Source organism: Acomys russatus, chromosome 20 (assembly GCF_903995435.1).
Source record: "Acomys russatus chromosome 20, mAcoRus1.1, whole genome shotgun sequence".
NCBI classification, from domain to species: domain Eukaryota; kingdom Metazoa; phylum Chordata; class Mammalia; order Rodentia; family Muridae; genus Acomys; species Acomys russatus.
Window position 1 is genome coordinate 49802614 of NC_067156.1, and position 14412 is coordinate 49817025.

Sequence of the window (14412 nt, forward strand, 5' to 3'; positions counted from 1 at the left end):
CACACACAGAAAGAGGGGTCAGGGAAAACATTGGGCATGCAGTTTAAAAAAATGAGTAATTTTATATTTTAATATAAAGATGCTCCATGCAATTTGTGACGTCATTACTCTAAAAGTTAATTGTTTGAAATTCAAAACTCAGATTTAGCTGACCATACACTATTTCATCTGGCAATCTTAAATACTAGATATAAACCTATATTACAGACTATGTATAATTTATGAGCTACTTTTGGAGATGTTTTTCTGCGTGCAGGAGATAAAAATGATTGAGTGAGAGAGATCGAATCTACAGAGTAAACAAGAATTGAACATAAGAAAATGTCATGAAACTCACTGGATAGAAGTATCCCTTTTCTTCAGAAGTCAGCTAGTATACTATATACACTTTGTGAACATAACTTTACTATAAATGAAAATGATCCCACTTACATATTAATATTGACTTTTCCCAACAGTTCTGCTGATGTTCCTTTCAAATCTTTTCATACATTTCATACCACATAATTCAACACTGGAGCTGGGCCTGATAGTACAGACCTGTAATTCTAGCTAATTGGGAGGCAGATGGAGAATTATAAATTCAAGGGTAGCATGGGCAATTTCATATACATCATCTCAAAATAAAAAGTGAAAAAGTGGGCTACGGATATACACGAGTGGTAGATCACGTATGTATCTCCAAGACTATAACAAGGACAAGATACAGAAATGTAGGAGATCTTTACCTAGGTATACTTCCACTTTGCAACTATACTTTGGAGTATAATTGTAGCACAGTATAAGAAATAGTGAAAGTAAACCATCTTTACGGATTTTTAAAAATAAAACTCTGTCTTAGTTACTTTTCTATTGCTGTGGAGAGATAGAATAACCAAGGCAACTAACAGAAGAAATAGTTTGTTGGGGTCTTATAGGTACAGAGGGATAGAGTCTATGACCATCATGGTGGGGAGCATGGCAGCAGGCACGCAGGCATGGCGCTAGAGTGGCAGCTGAATGTTCACATTCTCAATCCACAAGTATGAGGCAGAAAGCTACCTGAGAGTAATATGAGTCTTCTGAAGCCTCAAGCCTGTCCTCAGTGACACACCCCCTCCAACAAAGCCACGCCTCTTGTCCTTCTCAAACAGTTCCACCAACTGGGGACTAAATATTCAAATATATGAGCCTATGGGGGCCATCCTCATTCAAACCAATACAATCTCATTAGTGTTTAACTGATAATAAGTTAAGCATTGAAACTATAATGGCGAGTAGGAGATTCAAGATGGTAGACAGCAGACAAGAACTGCTAGAATCTCCAGGAGATAAACTAAGGAAAGTTGGATGCTAGTTTTCACATGAGGTAGGTAACAACCCAAATCTCGAATCTGACAGCAAAGTGAAAAATTGAAATTTAAAAGGGAGAACAGGATAAATAGAGTCCACCTCTGAAAACACTGATGCAGTCTGAGAGCTCACTGCATCCAGTGAGAGAGAGAGGAGCGACCAGACCCATGCTTAAGACAGAGGGCATCAGCAGCTTGGCGCTGCACTCTCGGGAACAAACATGTTAAATCCAGCATCAAAGGAAGGAAGATGCCAACAGGAAAACACTTCTTCTTTGCATCTTTGGCAGGAACAGCAAGGAGGCACTATCGTTTTTATTTGTTTGGCTTTTTAACTTGGGGAGAAGAGTGTTTATTTTATCATACAGCTTACAATCCACTGCTAAGGGAAGCCAGGGCAGGAACTCAGGGCATGAGGAACAGAGGCAGAAAAATGGAACAGAAGCTATGGAGGAATGCTGCTTACTAGCTTGCTCAGTTTGCTTTCTCTCTTCTTTTCTTTTTATTGAAGATAGATTTGTTAATACAATATATCCTGATTACAGTTTCCAACTCCTCCCAGTTCTATTTCTTCTCCCATCTAGATCCACACCCTTCCTGTCTCTCATTATAAAACAAAAAGGCATCTAAGAGATGACGATAAAATAAAACAGAAAGCAAACAAGTCAGAATAGGACCCAAACAAGAAAAAAGAGGAAAAATAATAAACAAGTGAAAGCCACAAGAATCACATATAGATGCAAAGAGACACACATTTGTGCACATACAGAAATCCCACAGAGATGCAAAACTGGAATTAAAGACACAAAGTTCTAAAATTATCTAAAGCAGCACAAGCAAATGGCTGAACAGAAGCCTCACCCTGAGATGTATTAGAAGAACAGAGGAAAAAAAGAAGAAGAAGAACAGAGGATCAGGACTTGAAGACAAGGGAGAGGAATGAGAACATTCATGTGATGGTTAGTAAGTGAGAAGGCACAGAGAGGACATTACAGATCAGTGTGCTGTGATTAAAAGACCAAGTCTATGCATCGTGGACATAAAAATATAACTTCATGTCAAAATCATCAATATTTTCAATAAAATCATAGCAGAAACTTCCTCAAATCCAGGAAAAGAGATGCCCATCTGGTAGAAGGGTCATTTAGAACATAAAATACAGAATGGCCCCATATGATGATGTACTGAAAGCATAAAATATGTTGAAAAGGGTACACTGAACTCTTCAAAGGGGAAATGCCAAGTCACAAAGGTAAAACAGCACACTTCTCACCATGCCAGAAGAGCATGCAATAATGTGCTCTAGCTCTGAAACACAACTTCTGACCAAGACTGCTATGACACACAGCAAAATTATCCATAGTAACTAACGGAGAAAGCATTTTTTCATAATTAAAAAAAAAAGACAAATTTATGACCACAAAACCAAGTTATCTTCTATAGAAGATACTTGAAGAAACCTTGAAGGGGTTTGACTGAAATCAAAGAGAAACAGAACCGTTAGGCTACATAAAAAATAAACCACATGAGAACAGCAGCTACACAAGTTAAGGAATTGCAAAACACTAAGCACAACAAAAATCAGAGGAATTAATACATATTCTATAATAACAGTGAATATTAAAGATCTAAGTCCCCTGATTGAAAGACAGATTAGTCTCCAAGAAATGAACCTTACCATCAAAAGAAGACACCATGTTAAGGTAAAAATATGGGAAAATTATTTAAGCAAATGGAATTAAGAAGCAAGCATCATTGTTCCAGTATATGACAAAACATACTTCAAATGAAAATTAGTAAAAGAGATAAAGGTCCCTTCATAGTGATTAAAAGAACAATCATCAAGACAACATTATAATTCTAAACATATGTACTTAATTTTATAAAGTGCATATTACTAGATGTAAAGCTCCCAACACAATGATAGATGAATTCAGTACTCCACTCTCACCAATAACAGCAAAACTAAACAGATAAACAGTTGAATTAAATGATATTTTGATCAAAGATGCTTAATAGATATCTACAGTCCAGTATAACCAAACATTGAAGAATACACATTCTTGGAGCCTCTTGAATCTTTTATAAAATATATCACATAATAAGACACAAAGCAAATCTTAACAACTACAGAAAAACTGGAATAGCTTCTTGTTTTCTATATGACAATATAATAGAAATAAAAAACAAAATAGCTATAAAATATACAAACTCAAAGAAATTGAGAATTTTTTTAATGTTTTAACACCTTTGAGTATTAAAAGCAATTTTAAATTTCCCTAAAATCTAGCAAAAATGAAAATACATCATATCAAAAAGCCAAGAAATATAGTAAAAGTAATGCTAATTAGAAAGTTAACTGCAAGTGCCTACATTTTAAAGTATCAGACAGAATTCAAACAATGATGTACCTTAGAAGCCTAGAAAAACATCGAGAACAAACGATCTCAAAATAGTATACAGAACTCCTTAAGACAAGGGGGAAAAAAGACAAAACTTTATTAAAACAATTGATAAAACACAGAGTTGTCTCTTTGAAAAGATTTTAAAAAGCCACAAATCTGTAACCACACTAAGCAAAAGAAAGAGAAGGTCTAAGGTAAATTTTAAATGAAAAGGAAGACACTACCACAGATACCAGTGAAATCCAGACAGTCATTAAGAGACTTTTAAGGACACAACCTCCTTACTCGGAAAACCTAAACCAAGTGGGTGACTCTTGGGGTGCATCTCACTTACCAAAACTAAACCAAGATGAGATAAACAGGTTTAACAGATCTTTGACAAGCAATAGCATTGATTCAGTAATAACAATTTTTAAAAAATATCTACCAACAACAGGAACAGCCCAGACCCAGTGGACTCAATGCTGAATTCTACCAAACCTTTAAAGATGAATGCTGGTGAGTGTGAAAGCATTCTACAAAACAGAAAGGGCAAGAGTGCCACCAACCTGCTTTGATTATTACCCTAATACCAAAACCAGGTAAAGGCACACACAAAATTATACACAATTTCCCTGATGAACACAGATGCAAACATTCTAAATACAATACCTGCAAACCAAATTCAAGATTATATAACAGCATTCATTCATCGTGACCAAATTGGCTTCATTCCACAGATTCAGGTGTGGTTCAGCACAGATTCATGAATTTAATATTGATAATCATAGAAATGGCCTCAAGGATAGAAAGCACATGATCTACTCAATAGGTACAGAAAAGATTTTTGACAAAAAAAAAATCTACCATCTCATTATGATAAAATGGGAAGGCTATGAGGAGAAAGCTTATCTCAGCATAGTAAGTACTATATCCAACAAACCTGTAGCCAGAATGGTACTAAATAGAGAAAAAGTCAAAGCATTTCACTTAAATCAGCAACAAGAAAAGCATCTATCCACTCTTCACTCTTAATATAATGCTTAAATGTTTAGCTAAAACAATAAGATACAATTTGGACAAGCAGAAATCAAAGTACCCTTATTTACAGATGGTAAGATTCTCTATTTAGAAAACCATGTAAATTGCTCTACCAGAAGACTCTTGATCTGATCAGCCCATTTAGTAAAGGGAGGTGCTACAAAACTAACATACAAAAATAGATAGCTTCCTATATGCCAATAACAAGAATGCTGAGAAAGAAATTAGAAGAATAACCAATAGCTTTCTTATATACAAAAAGCAAGAACGAAGAGGATGAAATCAGAGGAGCAATCAGTAGCCTGCCTATACACCAGTAACAATGTCAAGAAAGAAATCAGACAATTGGCATCACCCAAAATGCCTCAGAAAATACCTTAAAACAAGTGGGACATCTATGTCCTATCCCACCCTCCCAAGGCTCTGGGACCATTGAAGAGGAGGGGAGAAGAAAGATGGTAAGATCCAGAGGCATATGGTGAATACAATGAACTGTATTTTCCAGATGTAAACAAACTATCACTGGTTATGATAGCATGCACAAGACTCATACAAGACAAAGCCATTCAAAAATCCCAGCAGGGGAGGTATTGGTAATTTATGTCTTCTGGGGAGGAAGACTGACTCATCTTCCTTCAAGGATACAGACTTTGGGAGATGACCATTATAGCATAAATGGACCTACAGTCATATACATACTGGCAGCAGTAAGTGGACTTAGTGGACCTACTCAAAAGAACACATGAATTTTGTTGGAAATAGTGGTAACGATAAAAGAGGAGTTGGAGGAGGAGATTAGGACTTAAACAAGACAGTACATGCACACATATGAAATTCTTGAATAATTAAAAAAAAAACTACCTTGAAAGATATCTAATTAAGGAAGGAAAAGATCGCTATAATGACAACTCTGAAGCACGGAAGAAACTAAAGAAGATACCAGAAGATCAAAAGTATTCCCACACCCATGAAGAGTTAAGATTGTGAAATGGCCATACAACCAAAGTCAATCTGCGCATCAGATTCAATGTAATCCTCACCAAAATCCCAGCACCATCCCTTACTCCTTACAAAAATGGGGAGGGGAGAATCTTAAAATCCACAGGGAAGAACAGAAGCCACAGATATCCAAAAATTTTTTGAGCAAAGTGAAAAATGTGAGAGGTGGTTCGTCATTTCAAAGTATACTACTACTTTGAAGCAGCATGACACTGGTGCTAAAACAGACACACAGGTCAACAGGATAAAGAAAGAGACCATATACAAACCCATGCAATTACAGACACATGGTCCTTAACAAGAATGACATAAACACAAATTGGGGAAATGGTAGCATCATCAACAAATGATGATGGGAAAGTTGGATTTCTACATATAGAAGAATGAAGCCAGATGCTAATTTCTCATCCCGTATAAAAGTTGACTCCAAAGGAAACAGAAGCCTAAATGCAAGGCCTGAACCTCTTAAACCATTCAAGAAAAAAGTAAGGAGAACAAGAGAGAGGCATATACAGACTTTCTGAATATGATAATGATTACCCTGGGAATAAGGTCAAAAATTAATAAATGGGTCTTTACGAAGTGGGAGGACTTCTGTAAAGCAAAGGAGACAGTTAACCAAATAAAGAGACAGACAACAGAATGGGAGAAAATATCTGCTAGCTGTACATCAGACAGATAGCAGATGTCTAGAATATACAAAGAACTAAAACACTAAATACAAAATTCAAAGAACCCAGTCAATAAATGGACGAATGACATGAACAGAATATTCTCAGGTGAAATGCAAACATCCAATAAACATGTGAGAAGTTGTTCCACCTCGTTAGTCATTAGAGAAATGTGAATTAAAACTACATTGAGATTCCATCTCACCCCACCCCATTTAGAACAGAAGCCATTAGTAAAATAAGTATAAAAAATACTGGGGAATGTGTAGGAAAAAAAAAAAGAAACTTAAGACACTGCTGTTGGGAATGTCAACTAGGCCAGCCATAGTGGAAAATAGTGCAGCAGTTCCTTAAGATATTAAAAACAGATCTACAACATGGCCTAGTTATATGATTCTTTAGTATTTACCAAAGAACTCCCAAGTCAGCACGTCACAAAGACACTTGCACATCAGTGTTTCTTGCAGCACTGTTCACAACGGCTATGATAAAGAACCAGACTAGATGTCCAGTGACAGGGATGTGTAAGTAAAACATGGTATCATAAACACACAGCAGGAGGAGGCACGTCATGGGGGCAGGCTTGAGGTTTCTAAAAGCCACACCATTCCCAGAATTCTCTCTGCTTCCTGTTTGTGGATCAGGATGTGAGCTCTTGGCTGTTGCTCCAGCCCTCTGCTGCCGTGGCTTCACTCTGCAATCAAAAACTCTAAGCCTGTGGAGCCAGAAGCTGAATCAAACTCTTTCTCTTATAATTTCCTTGGTCATGGTGTTTTATCACAGCAATAGAAAAACATAACTGCTATAACCTAAAATGTGCACTTGTGGGAAAATATCCTCTTACAATGCCACATATCATTTATACATACAATGAACATCCTAACCAAGATAAATATAATAAAAGGAAAACTGAGCCAGGCAGTGGCGGCACATGCCTTTAAGCCCAACACATGGGAGGCAGAAGAAGATGGATCTTTGACTTTGAGGCTAGCCTAGGTCTACAGAGTGAATTCTAGGACAGCCAGGGTTACACAGAGAAACCCTGTCTTGAGAAAAAATAAAATCAAAAGAAATAAAGAAAAATGAATGTTTCTTTCACAGCCTCTTATCTAATTGCTGCACATGCCAACTCTGTGATGACGCCTCATGTAGACCCGATTCTTAAGTTTAATATTGGAGACTTTCATCATATAACCTCAAAATGCAAAATAGAGTCCCTCACTAAATACGAAGCAGGTATTCCAAGGGTTTTCCAAGAAATGTTACTCTCCAAGCTGCTACAACAGCAGCCCATCTTGGAGAAAATTCCAAACTTCTGTCAAGTAGTATGATGCTTCCCTCTCCCTCTTCTGCCTTTTGTTCGAGTTTAACCAGCCCTCACCTTCTAGCAGAAAACAAGCCAGCTGGCTCACCATGTGCGGAGATTCTCACGGGGATGCTGTCAACAGGCTTAGGAGACCACTCGGTGGTTGCTTAGAGGGAAACGGGGGGGGGTGGGTTCTCATAGGCCTCTAGCTATGGTTCATGGACCTGTCGGTACGTAAAAAGCGGTTCTTGTGTGCCGTTACGTAAAGGAACCTTATTTAATACACACTGTTGATTCAGCAAACATCAGTTGGCGCACAACCAACACCACTGCTACAGAAGCTAAACACAAAGACAGATCACAGTCTGCTTATACTCAGGAGCCGTACCTTACATGGAGACCAACTTAAAATTTGAAATTATCTCAAAACAATGCAGCAATGTGAAAAAAAAAGTGGCACTTAAAAAAAAAAGAGATTTCATCTCAGAGCACATCATCAATACCATAGTATAAATACCACAAATATTTTTCATTTTCCAGGCAGCCATTTCCCAATCTCTTCTCCTTCCACTTGGTCAGTCCCCCATTTCCCAGCAAAAGCATCAGGCAACTCAAGTTTCTGTGGTTCTAGGCACACCTGCAGGTGACTCTGAAGACACTTTGAATATTGATTTGAAGGCTACAATCTAAATTTAGCATGGAGGTGAACTCACATATGCAGAATCCGTGAATAACAATAGTTTAGCTATATTTAGACTTCAAAGTTCTTCTATAAAGTTAAACTAACACCCTAAGTTCATTCATTGTATAGCAAGCGTATAAACTATAATGGCTGCTTCTATTTCTTTTTATTGCATTGTTAGGTCCCAACATGTTAGTTGGAAAATGTAGATGCCTCAAATATATTAGTTGGGGGAATGACCGAGCTGACATCATATCCAGCTCCAATAATTAATATATTCCTATATTCCTGTGCTAAATTGTTGTGTAGATGGATGTACAAGGTTTTGTGCAGGACGGCAGAACATCAACATCAAAAAGTGAGCAAATCTCCGGGCCACAAATATTTTTAAATTTCCCAGGCAACCACTCACCAGTCACTTCATCCTCCCATTTCCCAGCACGAAGCCCTCCCACACCCAGTTTTGGAGGCTAGGCTCCTTGCCCCTGCAGTGCGTGTGCTGGCCTACACAAAGCCTTTGTAAAAGCCCTGACTGCTGAATATTTGATGAGTAGCATATGCTTCAATGAGAGACCTGCTCCTGCCATTCGCAGCCTAAGCGGCACCTTGGCGTTGTTCTGTGTTTGATGAGATGGACTCAGCCAGGGTTGAAAAGCATTGTTTTCATGAAAAAGCTGATGGTGCAACTTTGCTTCCTGACAGTGCCCAGATGCTATAGGAGTCTGGTAATGAATAAATCATTAGCCTATATCATAAGCAGCTAGCACTTCACCATGGGAGGAGGAGGAAGAGTATAAGGTGCCAATGCAGCAGCCAGGCAGGTGGTCCCCACCCCCACTGGCTCTGATCAGAATTTGCTGTGGCTGTGCCTTATCAAGGAAGACTTCCACTTGCTATGCCAGCTCTAATGCTGCAAGAGCCAGACTTGGCCTCCTTCAAGCTTTCAGTGCATTAGGAGGCAGCTATGGCTCATCCCAACCACTCAGTCCTATATGGGAGATATGCTACGTGGAGATCAAAGTATGCGGGGCCTTCCCAGATTGGCCCACAACAAGATCTGCTATGCTGATCCAGACGCAATGATGTTGGGTGTTTGAACTGAAGGGAAAACACTCAATAAGGTTGTAGAAGGTGGGAAGGAAGGGTCTTCTGAGGAAGGGGAAAGAATACTTCCCATGGGGAAATTGGGGAGGAAGCAGAAGGGGCCGTAAGGCCCGTGAAGAGGATCCATTCTGCACAGGGTCTTTAGGCACAGGTCTTGGTCTTCTTTCAGAAATTGTTTATCACTCTAAAATATTTTCCTAAAGCACTTTGCTATTTTCTGAATGGCCCAAACACATTATGCATGGACTTCTTAATATCCTAGGTCATACAATTATAAGCTTGAACATTCATCTTTGGTCAGCAAAACAAGAGTCAGAATTCAACTTTCACCTACCCTCTGGATAGGGGTCTATGTAGCTTGTGATCTGGTAGTGATATAGTGTGTGATCTGTGTTGTCATATCTCACCGACAGGGCTCCCAGGTGTCCCCTACATCTATGGTCCCTACTACTTCTGTCCCTGGCATCAAAAATAGCATGTAAGAGCTACTAAATTGCCAATCTAACCCTGAATAGAGAGACTCAAGACAGAGTTACAAGTGGGTGCTTTAATAGGCATATTCTTAGGACAAGTGGTTGGAGGGAAACCAGTATGGAGAGAGGAGAGGTAATGCATCATGAGAATTTAGGGTGTTGCAGAAGTACCAGGTGATCTCTCAGAAAACTCTAGAGAGGAGCCATGCAAAAGTATCTCAGAATTAGGCAAGGGGACAGGATAGAACTCACAGTGACCATTCATAGAGATGGGAGCCACATCCCCAAGCAGAAAGAAAGAGCATGGGACAGGTCAACAAACAAGCTGATATCAATTCAAATGGATAATACACACAATCAAAATGGTGGGTTTGACTCATAGATACCATTTGTCTGAGCCAAATAAAGAGATGTTTGGGACTCTTGTAATATTTTCTATAGTCATCTGTAACACAACCTTCTGTTTCCTGAACCAAGAATTATGTTGGCTGAAAGTCCCTCAGAATGCCTGCATGCCAAATTCACAACAATAATGGGATAATAAATAACCTACGAAAGGACAGAAAACCTACATGTCCTATAATTGAGTTCGAAAATGTGAGCCTCTAATTACTTTGGTTACAGTTCTTTTGGGTGGTGAGCTAATCTTATTGGCAATAAAACACTTACCAGGTAATGTATCTAATTAAATATTTTCTTGCCTTTTGGGCTATTATGACATAGTAAAACATTGTAATAAGCCTAATGGTCTAAAGACTATAACAAAAACCAGATGCAGGCTGTTTTAAATATCTGCTACCATTTCCGTTCTGATGTCTAAACAGAGCTTTACAAGTTACAGACCTCTTTGCCTCTTTAAGTAGGGAAACTGAACACCATTTTTCTTTCTTCAGGGTGCTGTTAATATTCTAGCTAAGTGTAACCTGGGTCAGACCTTGGGAAGAGGTCATTTTTGTGCATGTGTTGGGTGGAGGGGGGAGGGTCATTTATAAAATTAGTACAACTTCCTACCAAATTAGGGCCCCTATTCAGGGTTACATAAAGTAAAACATGTTCTTCTTTCTGATCATTCTAAGATAACTTTGGCAAAAGTTTACAAGTGTTAACCTGGCCCGCTCTAAGTTCCGCCTGCTTACAGCTGCCAACAGAACACAACGAAGCCCTTCATTTTCTACCCCTCTCCACCCTTGCCTTCCCAAATGCTGCAAGAGATCCCACCAAACAGTTGGCATTAGTGATATAATGTTAGGATACGAATGTGAATAAGTCAATCAGAGGAACCGCTATCTTGGTCCAAATTTGTTCAAAGCATGAAAGTTATTCTGAATTATCCCAGATAAGAAGGAAGGCACAACATCTGCAAGCCACGTGTTTAAAAACTCTTCAGGTAAAGCCTTGCAAACACTGTTACTGTGCAGTTCTCATGTGACTACCTTGGTGATCTTCCTGGCATTGGCAGAGAGCTGGGATATTCTCTGTGTTCCACCAACTCCACAAGGAGCTGCCACCATCATGGAGGACAGAAAACTCAGCCTCCTGGCAAGGCTCCAGATGTCCTTGTCTGCCATCCACCTCTGGGTGTGAGGTTCTTCTCGAAAGGTTTTAGGCTTGGGGTTCAGGGGGACACTGAGGGTGGATCACCCTTTTGGGTAAGAGATTTTATTAATGGTGTGGACAGTGAGACAAACAGCATGGCAGGGATCTGAGAAGAATTGAAAACAGAGGCAAGATTTCTTTTTCAGAGGTTTTGCAAGAAAGGGATGTTTTTAAGGTCTGCAGCCAGCCTGTCTCTGATTCCACGCTGGTGGCATGGGGCATGGGATTAATGCAGTCTAGGGAATCTTGCCGATGAATGAGTTAGAGAATTTGAGGGAAGTGAGGAACAGGGGAACACTTGGTTAAGGTGAACTCTACACAGACAGGAATGTGACATCTTAGCCCTCTGATGTCTTGGTGTCTGGTAAACTGAGTTCCATAAGCTTCCTTGGGATAGAATTAGGGATCCAACCATTCTCCAGGGAGGGAGGGAAGGAGAGAGAGAGAGAGAGAGAGAGAGAGAGAGAGAGAGAGAGAGAGGCTGCAGCAGGTGCACAGGACTGGTTTAACCCCTAGACTCAAACTTTATACATATGCTCATGTTGTCACAATGAGTATGGTTGTGCTCAGAAAGACAAATTTGTTCTTAGAAATACCTCCAGCAATGGCCAGCACTGCCCTGTCCCTTAGCACTGTGTGTGACACACCCACTTGACATATGAATTCATCATGTGATGCTTCTAAGCTGTTTGTGCAGCTGAAAACAGTTAATGCTGTCTAGGAAATGACAGTCCCCTCACTCGAAGGATCTCTCTTTAATTGACTCCAGTAGGTACATGAACCTTTTCCAAAAAGAATGAATAAAATCTGTCTGTCACTTCAGCCAGTGGGAATAAACACGAACAAAAACGACCCGCTGGAGAGCCAAGCAAGCAACCAGCAATTTCCAATAGACTGCAAACATCACAGTGTAGATAGACATGTGTGTCCTTCTGAGACATTTCTGGGGACATTGCTGATAGTACTAGAGCTACCACTTAGTAATCAAGAGTGTCTCCCATGTAGCAAAAGGTGACATAGTTGCCCATGTCACTCATATCCTCCAAGAGAGGCCCTGTCCACAGGAAAAGCGTAGGTGGACCTTGAGGACACTTCTTGGCTTTTAGATCTTCCAAAGCCAACTAGTGCTTTGGAATGCTGCCTTCTCACATGGATGTCCCATTGGATAGCATGTGAGATCACATGTATCCATCCACACAAGCATCATGGCAGTACATACAGTGTGTAGCAGCACTATGGTTCTCATTCCAGTCAACATAAAACTGCCTCCTTCACAATGGGCAGTAACCTCAAGACACTACTCTGTGCTAACTATTCTGCCCTTTTCTTCTGGCAACACAACCTATTTAGTACCCGCTTTTATCCACAGCCTGCTTGACTCACCAAGTCAATGCTACACAACGCTACACACGTCACAGGGACAGCATCCCACCGTCACCGCTTTCTTTCCCGTCTCCAGAAGAGTGCAAAGGTGAACCTTGAAGTCACCTTAGAAAAGCAACAGCACAGCTGAGGTTAAGCAGGAAGCTTCCTACAACTCACACTGGGGAAACAAGTACTCGACCAGCTGCATACAACCCATGGTGTGAAAGGGCCACTCCAGGAAAATGCCACCTTTCCTCACCTCTTCATCCTCCACAAAACTCAACACAGCACCTTGTGAAGGACGGTCTTTTGATTAACATCTGTTGAAAGGCAAAATCATTCACACTTAATGTGATGTGTTGTCTATGCAATGAACACATATGCCATCAGTCCACACCAATATCTGTTACGACGCCTCCCTGAAACAGGCTCATAGCATCTTTCCAGGCTTGTGCATTCAGAGCCAAATCAGCTCTCAGCCAAAAGCACTCACTAACTGACCAGGCTTCCTTCTTTCCTTTTGAAATCCCAGAGGACTTAACTCTGTCCAGGGCATGAGTCATAACACCATAAAGGCCAATAGCCAGACCATGTACACAGTGTCCTGGGCTTGCTGTCAACCCACCTGGAACTCAGTCTCCACACAATATAGATTTGTAATAATGGTGGGCGTTTTTTAATGTATTTATTTTATCTTATGGGTATGAATGTTTGGCCTACATATATGTATGTGAACCATTTATGTTCCTGGTTCCCTCAGCAGTCAGAAGAGGGTTTCAGATCCCTTAAAACTCACATTATAGATGATTGTGTCCTACCACGTGGGTGCCGGGAATTGAACCTTGGCCCTTTGCAAGAACAAGTGCTCCAAATGGCTGAGCCATCTCTCCAGCATGCTGTAATAATGTTTTGAATAATATAGTATATTTCTCAAGAGTTTCCTGGGAGAATTAAGCTAACTGATATACTTACTAGACCATGCTATTAGCTTTCTATTAATAGGCCAACTAGCATAAATATTATTAGATATATAGGAGTAAAATATTAAGGAACCATGGAAATACTTAATTCTTTGCTCTTACTTAGAAAGAACTTATGTAGTCTTTCTATGAAGATTGGCTATAGCCATGCAAATGAACAAGACTTCTACAAGTTTGAGACTTGAATCTATCATTACTCTGACACTGAAACATATAACGCTGAACTCCAAAACACTGTGTTTCTTGAGCATTTGCTGTAGCCTTCTTTCATGGCACATATGTTCTAACACCTATCTCCCATCTGGACAAAATTCAAACCACACTGGCCTACACATTGTCCTCAGAATACAGAGTATAAAAAAACCTATCGTGTGCCTGGATGGAGAACGTAGAGCCTCCAAAATTTGAAACACCAGGCCATGTGATGTTAATTACATACTAGTTGAAGAATTTAATAGAGGCTCATCTCAATCCGTAACT

At 39.7% G+C, this 14412-nt stretch overlaps 1 protein-coding gene across 3 annotated transcripts in view; it reads right to left on the reverse strand.

Annotated features, from left to right (window-relative positions):
• Piezo2 (piezo type mechanosensitive ion channel component 2) overlaps positions 1–14412 on the reverse strand; it is a 360353-nt gene that overhangs the window by 265822 nt on the left and 80119 nt on the right. The window lies entirely within an intron of this gene.